This window comes from Urocampus carinirostris, chromosome 10 (assembly GCF_059441175.1).
Source record: "Urocampus carinirostris isolate Australia breed hairy pipefish chromosome 10, RoL_Ucar_1.0, whole genome shotgun sequence".
Classification (NCBI taxonomy): Eukaryota; Metazoa; Chordata; class Actinopteri; order Syngnathiformes; family Syngnathidae; genus Urocampus; species Urocampus carinirostris.
The window spans coordinates 5,590,989-5,608,782 of record NC_142358.1 but is presented as its reverse complement, the minus strand read 5'-3'; the positions used below and the strand labels follow the sequence as shown (position 1 = coordinate 5,608,782).

At 40.0% G+C, this 17,794-nt stretch overlaps 1 protein-coding gene and 1 pseudogene across 2 annotated transcripts in view; both read left to right on the top strand.

The window, feature by feature from the left end:
* arhgap42b (Rho GTPase activating protein 42b) overlaps window positions 1-17,794 on the top strand; it is a 131,750-nt gene that overhangs the window by 70,006 nt on the left and 43,950 nt on the right. The window lies entirely within an intron of this gene.
* LOC148357560 (U2 spliceosomal RNA) lies at window positions 1,992-2,118 on the top strand (annotated as a pseudogene).

Sequence of the window (17,794 nt, the reverse complement as noted above, 5' to 3'; positions counted from 1 at the left end):
AAAGTACACGTTGTTATGATTACACATGAACTAGGAAGTAGAAGCCAGATTTCTTCTTCGGTGTGGATACTGGGTGACCTCTCACAGCGCCACGCGGCAGGAAGAACCACTACAGTACTGTCCTCTACTCGAATAAAGGTGCACACAATACAAAATCTCACTGCGATGTCCAGATATTTTTTGACCTCTCGAAAAAAATGATCGTATCTACCGTTTTGCGTTAAGTCGAATGTTCATAAGTAGGGGAGCGTCTGTATCCAAAACACTCGATCATGCCGACAAATAAAACATTTTTAAAAATCAGCCCAAGAACATCTCATTGCTCGTTGCTAGCCGTCTGTTTAGCCCCATAATTCCCGTTAAAAATGGATGGACTAGTACAATTATTTTCTCTAGGGCGTAGACAGACCTAACTTGTGATTGACATCTTTTTCAGCCAATTGCAGGCTTTTTTTTTACCCCACTTTAGCCTTTACGAGCCTGTAAATGCTAAAAAGGACCTGCGTCCTTTACCTCCATATAACTTCAGCCAATAGTGACCGATTCAAACGATGTTTGACACAATGGCTAGAGACAAAACCAGGTTGTTTCAAATAGATCAATATCCTTTAAGATTTTACAGATGGTACAGGATTAAGGCAAATTAAATGAAAAAGTATTACTGTTAGAATAGAAGAATAGAATTTACTTTTATTGTCATTCTATGTAACCATGCACACAGAACGAAATGTTGATACACCTGACCCGTACAGTTAAACTGTAGCGAGCCGATGCAGCCGCAGCCAAACAGGGCGCAACCATTCTAGTCATTAGGTGACCAAACCCCCCAATTCCAACCCTTAATGCCGAGCGCCAAGCAGGGAGGCAATGAGTACCAATGTTGTATGACTTGGCCGAGGCTTGAACCAGCGACCTCCCAGTCTCGGAGCGGGCGCCTTACCATCTAGGCTACCGAGCTGTTAAAGATTAACTCTTCCAAATCCAAACGAGTATATATATATATATATATATATATATATATCGTATCGTAAATTACTGTAAATTCCGGACTATAAGCCGTTACTTTTTTCCCAAACGTTCAACCCTGCGGCTTATTCAATGATGCGGCCAATTTATGTAATTTTTCTAACAGCCGCCAGCGGCGCTCGAGTTCAAGGCACATGACGCAGCTTACAAGCTAAACGCAATCGAGCAGTCCGATAAAGAAGGAAACAGAGCTACTGCACGCAAACTTTACCTTGCAAGCGTGTTGCTAGTGTGTTTTTGAATAAGGGAGCGTGGGACGAAGTCTATATGACAAAGTCTCTTTCCCATACCAAAGGAGGTCAACTTTGATGATGTCAGTTATAGGGAGGAAGATGAGAACGGTTTACCGTGATTTCTATATGTAAGTTATGTTTATTTTAGCAGACCCGTTAGCTGTAAAGTACACGTTGTTATGAATACATAATAACCACCACTGGTAGGAGTTCACATTGCTTTTGGTTTCTTTCTTTATAAACACTTGGAATTGCACAAGCCCATCAGAGCGTCTTTCGCAGTGACAGTGAAAAAAATATCATAATTGCGTGTTGTTAGTAGCGTTTTGCTACCCTTCACAGGCACGGTTTGGGATGAAATTTATAATATTATTATTAAAGCTTTGAAAAGTCTCTCGGTGTACCGTCTTTCTTTGTAAATATGTGTAACCATGTATAATATGTATTTGCTACTGTATATTTTTGTAATGTATTTATTTGTATTTATTTTGGATACTTATTCTGATATGTCTTGCACTGACCAATTAAGAAGGGGCGTAACAGACGCGGGGGATGACGGGAAGTCGGACCGGTATAGGTGAGTGTTTGTGGACACAGCAGACAATAGTGGATATATATTTTTCCCATCCTTACCTTTGGAAATATACACTTTTTTCCTTGGATTACTTTTAACGGGACCCGGACTCTGCAGGTCTGCATCAAATTTTAACTACCGGTATCATTTTCCGTTATTTTGCTGGCTGTGGTTTTTAAACTGTGTACTTTGATTTTTGCAATCGGGAGATGGAATAAGAGCTTGCTCTGTCCACTCCACGCATCGGCCCGGTATTGCAGTACCTCCGGGAACGGTGCATTCGCACTGATCGCTGCTTGGCTCTGAGGCAAGGACCTTGACTCAGCCTCTTGGCTGAGAGCAAGTGTCTCGGCCCCTTGGCTTTGTAGCGTATTATGATTTGACCGATAACGGATAATGGATAATTGATAAAGAATATAGAACAATAAACCTTACAAAATTCCCCCCAGTTAATCTCGCGGGACTCAAAGTAGTGTTCGGGTTAATTTTATGAATGTGATACATGTTTTAATGTGGGCGCATGCGGCTTATATAAAGGTGCGGCTTGTGTATGTACAAAAGCGATTATACTCTCAAAATGTGCTGGGTGCGGCTTATAATCAGGTGCGCTCTATAGTCCGGAATTTATGGTATATAAGACCAGGGAGACTTATATGTAAAATTTCTAACACATTATTATATCATTGAGTTTAGAAAATTTATTACCGGTACTGTATATGTTATTTTCACAATAAACCACAAGACGTTGCTCCAGGCCTGTGTTGATCATTTCAACCTTGCCCTGTTGTGGAATGAAATTTTTTTAACCATAAGAAGGAAGCAGTTTATCGTCCTAAATTGGTGGAGTTGTTTACCGATAAAAGTGATACAGAGAATAATTATTTCTTTGGATTCAGTGATTTACAGTAAGGCTGATATTATGGTAAGCATGTTTTTTATGCCAGAATTATATGTCACATCGTTATATATAATTAACAGGCATGTCAATCATGTAACGTTCGTTTACCGTACAAACTTATTCAGCATGTTGTTCTTTTTCATTTTAAATTGCCTTTCAAGAAGACATGTGTGTATTTGGTGTTGGGTTTTATCAAATAAGTTTCCCATCAAAAACGCAACTTGTACTCAGAGTGCGACTTATACATGTTTTTTCCTTCTGTATTTTGCCTTTTTTGACTTGAAGTCTGGAAAATACGGTAAATAATAGTATGTCACCATCTAGTGGTCAACCTTTGAATTACCCAAAAAGTAGAGCAACTAATGAATATTTTAGCGCTCTGGAAACATTGCCACCATTTAGATCGTGTTGGTTACACAGATCTTGCTGTTATATTTCTTGATAGCTTCCTGTAATGAGCTCTCTGAGCCCTTCTTCACTTTCATATCAACATCCCAACTGTTTGAAGAATTGATGTCTGCTTTCTTTTTGAAATGTTACACCGCCCGTCGTTTCGATATTTCTTTATTTGCCGTAAAGGCATAAAGTCACACACGCGAACGTCGGACCTCCTATCGTGTGCGTGTGTTGCCATGGTGACTGGAGGCGAGAGTAGTATCAGCCGTGTGGCTCATTAGAGCTTCTGTCAAGGAAAGACTGCGCTGAAATGCACCAATCCTAACAGGCATTCTTTTCGCTACCTTGTTTCCTGTGAATTTACTGTAAATGCTCACTAGACAAAATATTAGGACAGCTGCGTGGTTCACTTTTCAAAATACCAAATTTTTTCATGTAAAACGAGCATTTGTTTTTTTAACTAAAAAATAACTTAAAGTTTGGGTGCCTGTTTTACACAAGAGCTTATGGTAGTATAGTACCATATTTGTGCAATGATTTATCAGTCAAAAATATCGCTGAGAGCATTATGGACCGTGGACAGAGACAGAAAAGGCAGGACTCCCACTGACGGTGTTAAAGACAGACCAGAAAATTCCAGGGATAAAATTCAATGCGAATGGAGGAGGCGAGACCAACTGGGACGATGTGACAAGGAAAGTTAAGCAAAAACTTGGTTTTTGGACACTAAGAAAACTGACAATAGAGGGGGAGGTCCTAATCATCAAAGCGATCACCCTCCCATTGCTTTTATCAATCAGTTTAGTTTTTATGCCCAAAAGAAACGTGCTTTTACAACTGACCGAGCCATCTTTCACTTTATCTGCGGCTCAAAGTGGGAAAGGATAAAAAGAGATACAATGAAAAAGAAAAAGGGGGGAAAGGGGTGCCTGACCTCCAGCTCTTCCTGGGGAGCAAATATGCCTCCCTCCACTTCCAAAACGCTATGAGCCAACCCAACAATCTGAAAAGTCAAGCGATGACCCGGTTCTGGATGGGCTCGTACTTGCAGAAGCTAAAGCTTGTACCAAACAATCATTTGATACCAGTGTCCTTTAACTTGCCACCAACACATCTCTTTATTCGCGACTTTTTAAAGAAATTTGATTTAGAAACACAAGAATATCACACTTTACAAAACCACAGGGCCCTTATTGCTATTGTGCAGGAGCGAGCAACAGTGAGTCCTGTGCGGGGGCCTGCGTTTGGCGAGCCTACAACGGTTTGGAGCAATGTGAATCATCTTGCCCTCCCATACAGACTACGGGACCTGTCATGGATGGTGGCTCATGAGGTTCTCTCAGTAAGAGCCGTAATGCACCACCGAGGAATGTCAGCGATTTCGACCTGCCCTCGACCTGGCTGTAGCGCCAGGAGTCGGTGAGGTTCCTTTTTTGTGAGTGCAGCGCTGCCGAGGACCTGGGGGCAATGGCCGGCCACCTAGGAAAATTCCCGGACTTGCCAGCAGGGGAGGTCCCTGACGCACTGTACATGCTTTACGGAGTGAGTCGGTCAAAAAGATCCCAGAACGACTTTGTCAAGGACTGGCTCACTCTCGCTGCCATCAAAGACACCATCTGGACCTCCAGAAACCTGCTGGTAAGGAGGTGCAGGCAGATCCCCCCCCGTGGCTGTGCTCCGAATGGCTGCAGATACCATACAATCTGCGAGCGGCAAGCCTAGGACGCAGCCATAAAGAAGAATCGCCTGCACCCGCCCGGAGGAGGGAACCAGAGCTCCACTGTGGGGGTCCCGGCAGCAACGGCCTGGTTATTTGGGTGGTTATGGAAGGTAGAAGCATGAAGGTAGAGGACCAATCTGAGCGTCCCGGGCAGAGGAGTGGAGGATGCTGTTTGGGAGGGTGGGATGGAATCCCACTTGAGAAGACAGAGCTATGCCCTTGCACAATAGTATTGCCCTTTACACAATGGTTAACTGCTGTTAAAAGTGTCGATAAAAATTGTTCAAACCTCATATTGTTAGAATATGATATAATGAAATTGTGTGTTTAATTGCTGTTAAAAATGTCGGAAAAAATTGTTAAGACATTATATTGTCAGATATAACGAAATTGTGAATATGCTTAATTGCTGTTAAAATTGTTGAGAAAAATTGTTTGAACCTCACATTGTTTATTTGCTGTTAATAGTGTCAATAAAATTGTTCAAACCAAAAAATTTACGAATGATTGGGGGCAACGGTAATCAAACCCAGGTTGCAGCGGTGAGAGTGCCTGAATTCTAACCGCTATACCAAAAGTGATGTAGATGGCATATGAAAAAGCATTTCTAATTTTATCAACTGTATTTCACGATGTATAAGGTACACCTGATTATAAGGCACACTATAGAATTTCTGGCCAATTTATAGTTTTTGGACGTGCCTTCTATTCCTTAAACTATGGTAATTTCCATCCAGCCTTAATTTATGTACCGTATTTTCCGGAGTATTTTTTCGTCAGCACAGAACTTTTTTATCCGCTGTACCAGAGAGGAAAATGTTAGAGAAAGGAGAAAAAGTTTCCTCCAAGATATATTTGAGCTGGACTTCAGCTCTGCGTTCCACACAATTGTCCCGGAGATCCTGGTGAGGAAACTTTTTCAACTGGGGTTCTCCTCGTCCATCTAGAGCTGGATTATGCACTTCCTCTCCTGCCACCTGCAGGTTGTGAAACTTGGCCGCCACCTTTCTTCCACCCTGACGCTGAGCACTAGATCCCCGCAAGAATGTGGGGTGAGCCCTCTTTTGTTCACCCTGTATACCTCTGACTCTTCACGAACCCACCCCACACAATTGTGAAGTTCACTGACGACACGTCTCTGATGGGGATGAGAAGGCATGCAGGAAGGAGGATGAGACGCTGACGACGTGGTGTTCGAAAAATAAACTAATACTCAATACCACAAAATCCAATGAAGTCATACTTGACTTCAGGAGGACATGCACAAACCCAGCCCCACTCCTCATAAATGGAGACTGGTAAGGAAAGTCCGCTCCTTCAAACTCCTAGTCATGCTCATCTCCGACGACCTCTCCTGGTCTGCCAACACTAGGGCTGTAGTGGGAAAGGCCGAAGCAGTGACTTCACATCCTGAGAGTCCTCAGAAGGAATTACCTGAAACAGACATTGCTGGTGTCCTTTTACAAAGTCTCAGTGAAAACCATTCTGGCATGTGGCATCACCGTGCATAGCAGCAGGCAAAACAAACATACAGAGAGTAATCAACAGAGTCTAAAGGATCATTGGCTACTCTCTGCCCGGTCTAAGAGACATTGCCGGCTTGTGATACCGTCGCAGAGCCATTAACATTATAAAAGATAATTTCGACCCCGGCACCCCATCTTTCTGACCTCTTTCCCTTTGTTAGTCACTACAGGTCCCTCAAACCTAGGACGAAAAGGCTCAGAAGAGACAGATTCTTCCCCAAGGCCATCACAACCCTAAACAAACGCATAAACTGTTAAAAAAAACATATCTTTCTCAATTTGTGGTTTCTCTTCTTTTTGTTGTTGCCAAATGAAATTGTCAAGTCAAGTCAAGTCAAATTTATTTATATAGCCCTTAATCACAAAAATGTCTCAAAGGACTGCACAGGATTACAGTTACAAAATTACACAATTACCTGATCTTAAACTAGCAAACCAGCATGCGGGCAAGGAAAAACTCAAAAACCTCAGTAAATTGTGAAAAAATATATAGTATTGCACGAAACTGTGAAAAACCTATATGCTGTTATATAATTTGTGAATTATATTTTTGTTTTTTAATTGCTGCTGCCCAATGTTTTTGCACTTATTTTCTTTGAAGTATTTTTACAATGTTATTATGATTCTTCATTGCATTATTATTATAACTTTTGCCAGTTTTTCTAAGTACTTTGTTGTTAATAGTCCTTTTATTCGCCTAATCATCATGATAGTCGTCTATCTTTTTTTCTTTTCAAAGTCTCTATATTACGTTTTACCCTGGAGTGCCATGTCTAATCTCATAACATACAATGTGTCACAACGTTGATTTCAAAGACAATACGGACAATTCTAAAAAATAAATGCAAAAAAGCACAAAGAGGTAAACAACTCTTTGGTGTTTCTGATAATGATTTGGTCTCCGAAAGACACTTAATCAATACATTATTAATTTTATGTTGGTAATCTGTTGGTAATCGTAGGTTATGTTGTCAATAAATTATTCTAATAATACCCACATACAGTGCATCCGGAAAGTATTTACAGCGCTTCACTTTTTCCACATTTTGTTATGTTACAGCCTCATTCCAAATTGTATTAATTTAATCTCTTATCTCAAAATTCTACACAAAATACTCCATTATGACAATGTGAAAACGTTTTTTTTAACTTTTTTTTTAATCTATTAAAAATAGAAAACTAAGGAATCACATTTACATAAGTATTCACAGCCTTTGCCATAAAGCTCAAAATTGAGCTCAGGTGCATCTTTTTTCCACTGATCATCCTTGAGATCTTTCTACAGCTTAATTGGAGTCCACCTGCAGTAAATTCAGTTGATTGGACATGATTTGGAAAGGCACACACCTGTCTATATAAGGTCCCACAGTTGAGTGTGCATGTCAGAGCACAAACACCAAGCATGAAGTCAAAAGAACTGTCTGTAGACCTGCGAGACAGGATTGTCTTGAGGCACAAATCAGGGGAATGATACAGAAAAATGTCTGCTGCTTTGAAGGTCCCAATGAGCAAAGTGGCCTCCATTATTCGTAAATGGAAGACATTTGGAACCACCAGGACTCTTCCTAGAGCTGGCCGGCCTTCTAAACTGAGCGATCGGGGAAGAAGGGCCTTAGTCAGGGAGGTGACCAAGAACCCGTTGGTCACTCTGTCAGAGCTCCAGCGTTCCTCTGTGGAGAGAGGAGAGCCTTCCAGAAGGACAACCATCTCTGCAGCAATCCACCAATCAGGCCTGTATGGTAGAGTGGCCAGACGAAAGCCACTCCTTAGTAAAAGGAACATGGAAGCCCGTCTGGAATTTGCCAAAAAGCACCTGAATGACTCTCAGACCATGAGAAACAAAATTCTCTGGTCTGATGAGACAAAGATTGAACTCTTAGGTGTGAATGCCAGGCGCCATGTTTGGAGGAAACCAGGCACCGCTCATCACCAGGCCAATACCATCCCTACAGTGAAGCATGGTGGTGGCAGCATCATGCTGTGGGGATGTTTTTCAGCAGCAGGAACTGGAAGACTAGTCAGGATAGAAGGAAAAATGAATGCAGCAATATATAGAGATATCCTGGATGAAAACCTGCTCCAGAGCGCTTTTCACCTCAGGCTGGGGCGAAGGTTAATTTTTCAGCAGGACAACGACTCAAAGCACACAGCCAAGATCTCAAAAGATTGGCTTCTGAACCACTCCGTGAATGTCCTGGAGTGGCCCAGCCAGAGTCCAGACTTGAATCCGATCGAACATCTCTGGAGAGATCTGAAAAGGGCTGTGCACAAACGTCTCCCATCCAACCTGATTGAGCTTGAGACTTATTGCAAAGAAGAATGGGCAAAACTGCCTAAAGATAGGTGTGCTAAACTTGTGGGATAATATTCAAAAAGACTTGAGGCTGTATTCGCTGCCAAAGGTGGATCAAAAAAGTATTAAGCAAAGGCCGTAAATACTTATGTAAATGTGATTTCTTAGTTTTCTATTTTTAATAAATTCAAAAAAAGTAAAAAAAAAAAAAATCACATTGTCATAATGGAGTATTTTGTGTAGAATTTTGAGTTAAGAGATTAAATTAATACAATTTGGAATGAGGCTGTCAAGTCAAGTCAAGTCATTTTTATTTGTATAGCCCTAAATCACGAAGAGTCTCAAAGGGCTTCACAGATTATTACACTATATTACACAGACTATTTTTCAGCTGAGAGTAGGTTATTCATATGCTATGGAGTAGAGGTGAGCTTTAAGTTTAGATTTAAACATTTCCACTGAGGTTGCAGATCGGATCTCAGGGGGAAGAGCATTCCACAGCACCGGTGCCCGGATGGAGAACGCTTCTTTGCTCTTGGGATCACCAGAAGACCGGTACTCTCAGATCGTAGGCTTCGGACCGGACATAGGGGCAAATCAGATCTGAAAGATAAGAGGGAGCAAGTCCATGTATGATTTTATATAATACTAAGAGAACCTTGAAATCACATCTATGGCTAACTGGGAGCCAATGCAGGTTAGCCAAAATCTGTGTTATGTGATCGTACTTTTTTGTCCTAGTTAAAAGCCTAGCTGCGGCATTTTGTACCAGCTGAAGAGACTTGATTCAAGACTTCGGGAGACCAGAGAGTAGTGCATTACAGTAATCAAGACGGGAGGTAACAGATGCATGAATTATAATTTCCGCATCAGACTGACACAGTATCGAACAGATTTTAGCAATGTTACGAAGATGGAAGAAAGTGGTTCTAGTAATTTTCTTTACATGCATTTCAAAGGATAGATCAGGGTCAAATATGACACCTAAATGTTTAACTGAGTCACTTTGTGTGGTAGGATCTGAACCACGAGAGGACGGTTCCTGAGAGACCAATCCATTTTTCCAACCGTTCTAGTAGGAAATTGTGGTGCACTGTGTCAAAAGCAGCACTAAGATCCAGCAGCAGCAAAAGTGATGAAGCGCCAGAATCCATTGCCAGTAGGAGATCATTTGTTACCTTGATCAGAGCTGTCTCAGTAGAGTGGTTAGCCCTGAATCCTGATTGCATGGATTCAAAAAGGTTGTTCTCGGATATGGAAACATTCAGCTGCTGTGGCACTACTTTTTCAAGTACTTTAGAGAGGAAAGGTAGGTTTGACACAGGTCTATAATTACTTAAGATTTCTGGATCAAGGTTGGGTCGTTTCAGTGTGGGTTTAATAACGGCGGACTTAAAAGCTGCTGGAACTACACCTGAGGAGTGTGATATGTTTATAATATTTAGAACTGAAGGTCCAAGGACGCCAAAAATACTTTTAATAAGTGAACCTGGGAGCGGGTTGAACTGGCAAGTTGTCGGTTCGGCCGCATTCACCACCTGTTTGAGATCATCAAGTGACAGTTCACTAAAACCGGACAATTTCCCGGGACAGCCACCCTGTCGTGCATCTGTAGATTTCAGCCCTTTAATTTGTGTGGTATTAATAATTTCTTTAGCAATTTCTTCCTGTATGCATTGAATCTTCTTAGTAAAGAAGACCATTAAGTCATGAGCAGAGTGCGTCGAACTATCTGCGATAGTCTGTTGCCTTGTAAGCGATGCTACAGTGTCAAAAAGGGCTTTGGGATTGTTCTTTTCAGACGCAATCACCTTCGAAAGGTAGGCTGATTTTGCAGAGGCAAGGGCCGCTTTATACTTAAACAAGCTGTCACACCAGGTTTGATGGAAAACCTCAAGCTTGGTAGCGCGCCATTTTCTTTCCAATTTCCTGCATTCTTGTTTAAGGGTTCTAGTTTCATCAGTAAACCAAGGCGTGCATCTTTTAGGACGTGATTTTAGCTTTATGGGCGCTATTGAATCCAGGACACTAGTCAGGGTGGTATTGAACTCATTCATGAGTGAGTTAATCGAGCCATTGTATGCTCCAGGAAGGAGTTCAAAGAGCTCAGAAACTGTGCCAGTGCTTATATTGCGTCCGCTAAATCCTTCATCTTTTTTAACACTACATTTAGCTAGCACCTCAAATGTAACTAAATAATGATCCGAGATAACGGTAGTACACGGTAACACCATAATGTTTGAGGTTAAAACTCCTCGAGTCAGAATCAAGTCTAGCGTGTTCCCGTCTTTATGGGTTGGCAAATCAACCAGTTGATTAAAACCAAATGCATCAATTAGAGACCTAAACGCAATAGTAAGTGAACTGAGTGGGGAGTTCATATGAATGTTAAAGTCCCCCATAATTATAATTTTGTCTGCATAGGTTACTAGTTCAGACAAAAGTTCAGCAAATTCGTCTAAGAAAGTTGTGTATGGCCCAGGTGCGCGATAGATAGTTATTACATAAATTGACAAGAGAGGACCGCACCACAAGAGCCTCAAACGCCTTGTAATTATTAGAGGTACGAGGATTAAATTTGAACGATTTTTCAGAAATGAGCGCGACACCGCCACCCTTTTTCAACGTGCGTGCTACATGGCTACTCACGTAGTGAGGGGGTGAAGCATAATTTAGCGCTAAATACTTATCCGGGCGTAACCAAGTTTCACAAAGACCCATACAGTTAAGTTTATAATCACGAATAATGTTATCAACAAGTAAAGCTTTAGGAGCAAGCGATCTAATATTTAAAAGACCAAATTTTAGCTTTGCTGAATCATTTGACTTAGCTGAAGTCTTTGTAGTCTTTGTAGAGATCTTCAAAAGATGCCGCCGCTGTGGCTGTTCGTGTGCGCTGAGTGTAAAGCTTCGGTTGTCCGGCGAGGAATGAATGGTGGAATTAGTTACATCCTCGCGTCCTCCTTGCTCCTTAGATTTCGCACACTTCACACATCTACCTGCACGGCAACCACGCTTCTGTTTTCTCTCCTTACGGCGCCGTTGTCGTCGTTTATGAGGAGGAATAGCTGTCCACAAGGATGCCGGATCTCTTTGAAGTTCGCTCGGTATATCATAGGCGGTATAAAAAGTGCCCGAAAAGTCGAAATTTAGACGCCCACCCAACCGAATAAGTTCGTCCCTACTGTAAGTATTTTTGGCCACACATGTGTCCAAAAGTGAAAGCAAAAAAGACAAGAGAACGGCAATAAATAGAAGATTAGCTGGAGAGGAACTAGCCGCATGCATGCATCCATGCGCCGCCATGTTGAATCAAAATGTGGAAAATGTGAAGCGCTGTGAATACTTTCCGGATGCACTGTATATTCAACATTTACCACCTACAAAGCTTAGATTGAGCTGAAAAAAGTGAGACCAATTTTAGTTTTTAATTAAAAAAAATTAGGGGTGCACGTTGTACACTAGTGCGGATTTTACACGAAAAAATACATTGTGACAGAAAAAAAAATACTATTCATGGTTTATCCTGGTACTTAGACACCTTTTATTAAGTTGCTATTCATAATAAATCAATAATCCTCATATTCGTCCATAATAAAGCAATGATATTGTAATTAAATCTTCCTAAATATGAAAGTAATACACCAAGAAATGTTTTTTTTTTCTGAAAAAAAAATTCTTCTTAAAAAGCATGTTTTCTTTGGGGTAAACTAATTTAATGTTTTCAAATTATTGTATCGATTTTTTGTCAATGCATTTAATGTAATTAATGTGTAAGTACCGTGATATTAATTTACCAGTAAGACTTTGAATTGAGCATATAGTTTGCATTTACTTTTATTGCCTTGGTTTTTTTCTGTATATCTAATCCTTCTAATCTTTGTGTGAATTAATCAGAGACAGAACACATATTTTTAATGACTTAAACTCATGACTCAAATGTATTTGCAATGCTAGTTTATATTTTATAGCATAATAGATATTGTGTTCTTAATCTTTACTAACCTATCCTAAACTTTATTAAACAGTTTTTTTTTCATTCATTTCATTTTCAGTGCTAGAAACTCTATATTAAAATTGTCATAAATTTATGTTTAACCCTAAAGGCATGGTCACACAGCCTTTCATGGGCGTATTGCAGCTGAATCACGGCCAGAAGTTTCTGCCCGTGAAGCAGACGCGGTGGAAAATGTGCAAAATTGGCTAAACCCGCTGTTTACCCGTGGTATGCCCGCGAAACAGACGCCGGCGACTGTTCCGCGTCCTTATCGCGGGTAACCGCGGCTACATTGCATTTGACTGTGCTTACACGCGGTACACACGCTAATGCACGTGATAACACTGCGATACAGGCTCAGAACAAATGTGCTATGACCGTGCTCCACCCGCGATTATCGCTAAAATTTCGCGTCCTACCCGCGTGTAACCATGTCTTGGCTGCGGCCGTAGCACGTTCGTACCGCGTCTTTACCTCATGTGTACCACGTGTGCCGCCCGCGGTTACCCGTGGTCTAAAGTTTTGAGCAGCGCAAAAGTTTTGAGCAGCGCAAAACTTTTTCGCGCGGCCATCCGCGTGTGAATTTCTTACCGCGTGTAAAGCACGGCTGTATCTCGTCTGTATCGCGATCTCAAAGCGTTCAACAGCGTCTGCTTCACGGGCAGAAATTTCTGGCCGTGATTCAGCCTCGATGCGCCCGTGAAAGGCTGTGTGACCATGCCTTAAGGCGAAAAGGAAGGATATAGAAATACCCCTGTTATATACATGTTTAGATTTTCAGTACAGATATTCACAAAAAAGCCTCAGATGTATGTGTTCATTCATTTGGGAAATTTCCATTTTATTTTCTGCCTCTGAAAGAAAATCACGCAGTTTTATCCATCGACATATAGTGCAAGTCTATGCTTTTGGCAGGCCACAAACCAGCACAACTTGTAGACAGGACGCAGCAATAGAGCACACCTTCTGTCACTTGGTAAGTGACTTAAAAAAAGTTAACTTAAGTATATGGTTCACTGCTCTGTGACTGGCTAGAAACCGGTTCAGGGTGTCCCCTGCCCACTGCCCGAAGATAGCTTGGATGGGCTCCAGCACCCCCGAGACCGTACTAAGGATAAGCGGTGCAGACAATGGATGAATGGATTAATGGTTTATTTTTACTAGAGATGTTACTTTCTGTCAGAACCCGAACCGATGACCCAATCGCGTGATGTTCTCACACAAGCTTTTTATTTCATGGGAAAAGGGGAGTCGTGCATGTTAGGAAGCCGGTCATGCGTGGAAGGACAGGACGCCAGAGACCGACGATATCGATAACGAATCAGGGTAACGAAAACCAAAACTGGAGAAACTAACCAACAGGACAAGAATAGACAGAAAACAAAACTGGAACCCAAAATTAAACAGTACAAAAATAAACTGGAACAATACCGGACTGCAGATATCACGGGGAAACAGGACAGAACCCACATCTTGTGGGGCAGAAGTTTGTTGACGGGCTGCCACTGAAGCAAGAGAGTGCTGGGCCTTATATACACAGAAAGTCAATCTGTAAAAGAACAGCAGCTGCGCCACACAGGCGGGGCCAATTGGGCACCATGGTAACCATGACACTTTCGCCATATAAAGTTTCACTTCCTTGCATCAGTATTTGTGTATACATTTTTATTCCTTATAGCTACTAATGAGTATGGCTATAATAATGCAACTTCATAAGAAGCCAAAGTTTACGATTGATGTATTTTCAGAAAATGAACAAACACACTTATTACATTGTTTTGCACTTTCTGCAATAGCTGTGCGTCAGTTTATGGGGCTCATGAGTTTTAGTTTTCTTGACTAAGGCATGTGTAACTATTAAAAAAAACTGGAAAGATATGGCATCAGGGAAGTGGCTTTGCAATGGATTCAAAGTTATTTGACGGGGAGGAAGCAATATGTAAAAATGGGAGAGTTTTCATCTGAATATTTGGACATCTGTTGTGGAGTACCACAGGGTTTTATCCTGGGACCAAAGCTATTTAATTTATATATTAACAATATTTTTAATGTTTCAAAACTATTGAAAATAGTAATATTTGCAGACGACACTAACATTTTCTATTCAAATGATAACTATATTGATTTGGTAACCTGTATTAATCGTGAACTAATTAACCTAAAAGTATGGATGGATATAAATAAATTATCTTTAAATCTAAATAAAACCAAAGTAATATTCTTTGGTAATCGTAAGGCAAATCAAGATTTAGAAGTAAAAATGGATGGTGTCTCAATAGACATTGTATCAGAAATTAAGTTTTTAGGGGTCATAATAGACAATAAATTAAGTTGGAAAACACACATCAGACACATACAAACTAAGGTATCTAAAAGCATTTCAATAATTAATAAAACCAAATTTCTTATAAATTATAATGCATTGTATTTATTATATTGTTCTCTCGTTCTGCCATATTTAACATATTGTGCAGAAGTCTGGGGCAATAATTACAAAAGTTCACTAAAGCCGCTTTTTATCCTTCAAAAACGTGCAATAAGAACCATACACAGGGTAGGATATCGGGATCATACCAATATTTTATACATGCAGTCCAAATTATTGAAATTGGATGATTTAATACAATTTTTCACTTCACAACTGTTATTTAAGGTCAACAAAAACATAGTGCCAGAAAACATACAAAAATTATTCACTCGGAAAGAGGGAAAATATAACTTGAGGGGCTGTAGTGAATTCAAAATCCCAAAGGTGAGAACCACCAGGAAAAGTATGTGTGTGTCTGTGTGTGGAGTCAGACTTTGGAATAATTTGCAAAATGAGATCAAACAATGTCCAACTATCCATGTGTTCAAATTTAAATACAAAAAAGCATTACTGGCGAAATACAGGGATGAAGAAAATGGGATATGAGGGAAATTGGAAATACTGCATTTCAAACTATGGTTAACTTGTTGTTATTGTTGCTATTATTACATCAGAACTGTTATAAGTATTGTGTTTATTTTTATTGTTATTATCACTGGTGCCGCAGTGACATTATGCGCATTATGATGTTGAGGGATGGGTATTGCGAAGATTAGTGTATAAAATATGTGATTATTGTAACTATTATAATTATTGATATCTGACCTATGTAATAAGTATATCCATGTGATTTTGTTGTATTGGACACAACAGGAGCTATCTATAAAATGTATTTAATAGGGAAGATAAAGGGGTAGGAAAAATAAGCATCTGCTTCTGACTACCCCTTTTCGAACATGTTATGTGACATTATTTTGTTGTTGACTCATTGTTTTTGTCCTGTTTTTATTTTTATGTTCGAAATAAAAGTTTTCATTCATTCATTCATTCATTCATTCATTCATTCATTGGAGTACGTAAATAATGTAAAATCATGAGCACATGCAATATATTGTTCTCATAACTAGATTGTTTAATTATACTTATCACTGACATAGTAAAAACATGTTTAATTAATTAATAAAGTTGAGCTTTAGTCCCTCCAATACCCTCTTTTTTTATGCTGTTTTATGTTATTGTGGCTGTGAACAAAATAAAGACACACATTAAAATCAATTGGATTGGATTGGATTTGTGTTTTTACTGTTTTAGATACATGATTCAGTAAAATAACAACAATTTATTGGTTGTCACTATCAGTGTCCAAGAGCAGGATTTTGTTTCGTCAGTATCCCTAAAGAAAAAATTATTCATGTATCCCTAGTTAGCGAAGTCTATTAGCATTGGAATCGTCCCATTCAGCATCCGAGTTAGCAGCAATTCCAGTGAAGCCCTGCTAGCTACCCACGTTTAAATGATTCAACATAATAATTTATTTATTTATAACTCCAGCTCGCAAACCCTCAGGAAACTCCTCGATTTTTTTTTTGTTTGCCTACTCTCTACTCACGTATGAAAACATTCGGCATCATCTGCATGTCCGTTGATATTCGCTGATAACGTATTTTTGGCCTGCGGCTCTTGAATCAGATCTAGTTAATGCACATTTTCCACGAAAGATGCTTAGAAAATACACAACGTGCATTCCGACATCGGAATATTATTTTCCTGCGTGTGATTTATTCATGAGGGACTACAAAGCCATCAGATGAGGAAATCTCCCAGGTGGACTGGAAAAGCCGAGAGTGTACGTTTGCGCTTTGTTTCCGTTCTTTTTCCCGAGCATCTGATTACTCTCGTGCACTCTGGAGCATTTCAGGTCAAAGATTACTTCTCCTGGGCTTTAAACGTTGGTGCAACACATCTAATTCATCAATAACAGCTCAGTGCGCCGTGTTTCTTATAAACGAGGCCAAAGTGTCAAATAGGTTTATATACACTTGCTCAGAGGGATATCCTTTTTATTCAATTAGTTTATTGTGGTCAAAGTTTAAATGGAGACTTAGGGCTTTTTCGAATAAGTTGGCGCTCAAGATGATCTAGACAAATACAATTTTCAAGCGTGCATCTTCTACTTTAACTCTACAATTAGTAGCATATTTTTCTTACCTGGAATAGACTTCTTCTCAGCTAAAAATTATCTTCTACACTGAAAACTAGCATAGTCTCCCTCAAATCTGATGACTATTACCTATTTTGACACTGAAAACGGGCATGTTCTCCCCTGACAAAAACTTGTGGCATCTTCTTAACCGAAAAAAAAATCTTCTTTTCTTCTGAAAAGTAACTTTTTCTTCTCGACTGAAACACCACAAAGCAGCGGCATCTTTCTGCACCACAAACTAGCTTCTTCTATGCTGAAAACTAAAAATTGTGGCTTATTCCAAAAACTAGCATAGTCCTCTCCCGGGCTAAAAACCAATTTCCTTAGTCTTCTAAGCTGAAAGCTAGCTTCTTCACCTACATCAAAAACTATTGGTTTTCTTTTAGTCTTAAAGCTGCCATCTTTTTTTGAGAAAAAAACAAATTGCATCTTCTATGCTGAAAACTTGCACAGTCTGTTGCTACACTGAAAACTATCTTCTAATTCTACACCGAAAACAAGCATGTTCTTCCACACCAAAAACTAATAAAATCTTCTTCACCGAAACTAGAATTATTTCCTTTTCTGAAAACTAGTGTCTTCTTCTACACCAGAAATCTAGAATAGTCTTCTCCTACGCT